General features: G+C 42.7%; 1 non-coding gene across 1 annotated transcript; it reads left to right on the top strand.

Moving 5' to 3' along the window:
- Positions 1-282: 282 nt before the first annotated feature.
- Positions 283-389, top strand: LOC112084703. The gene has a single exon (XR_002898364.1). It is a non-coding gene; the product is annotated as a small nucleolar RNA R71 (small nucleolar RNA).
- Positions 390-766: the final 377 nt, after the last annotated feature.

The following is a 766-nucleotide window of genomic DNA, read 5'->3' on the forward strand; positions in this document are numbered from 1 at the left end:
AAATGCATTGGCTTGTGAGTTACCAGCTTCAACTTATCCAATTCACTCCTCAACTCCTTGACTTCCCTAATCAGCCTCTGTTCTGAGCTTGAACCTTCAGATCTATTTGATCTGTCATAGTCTTCACCATAAGTATCATTGCTCAATGCTAAGTTCTCCACTAGCTCTAAAGCAGCATGAATCTCTTTACCCAGAAAGTTCCCATTGGAAGCAGTATCTAGCTGGTTTATAATCTTGGGAAGAGCTCCTCTATAAAGTGTGCTGAGAAGAGAAGCCTCACTAAACCCATGGTGTGGGCATTGGTTTGTGTAGCTCCTGAATCTCTCATATGCTTCACCAAAACTTTCATTGCTGTGCTGAGTGAAGCTAGAGATTTGGTTCCTCAGTTTTGCAGTTGTTGAAGTGGAGAAGAACTTAGATAGAAAAGCTTTCTTGCATTGCTCCCAGGTTTGAATGGAGCCTCTTGGAAGATTCTTCTCCCATTGGTGAGCTTTGTCACCAAGACTGAAGGGGAATAGTCTTAGCTTGAAGCTGTCTTCTGAAACACCATTAATCTTAGTCAGGTCACACACCTTATCAAATTGATCCAAGTGTTCCAAGGGATCTTCCATTGCTAATCCATGGAACTTTGAGTTCTGGACCATATTCAACAAGGATGCCTTCACTTCAAAGTTGTTGTTTTGCACAGGTGGTGCCTGAATTCCAGCTCCATATTGATGAGCATTGGCCCTGTCATTCTCGCCAACATAGACTTGTGGTTGCTCAT

This window comes from Eutrema salsugineum, unplaced genomic scaffold (assembly GCF_000478725.1).
Source record: "Eutrema salsugineum unplaced genomic scaffold, Eutsalg1_0 scaffold_4, whole genome shotgun sequence".
Classification (NCBI taxonomy): domain Eukaryota; kingdom Viridiplantae; phylum Streptophyta; class Magnoliopsida; order Brassicales; family Brassicaceae; genus Eutrema; species Eutrema salsugineum.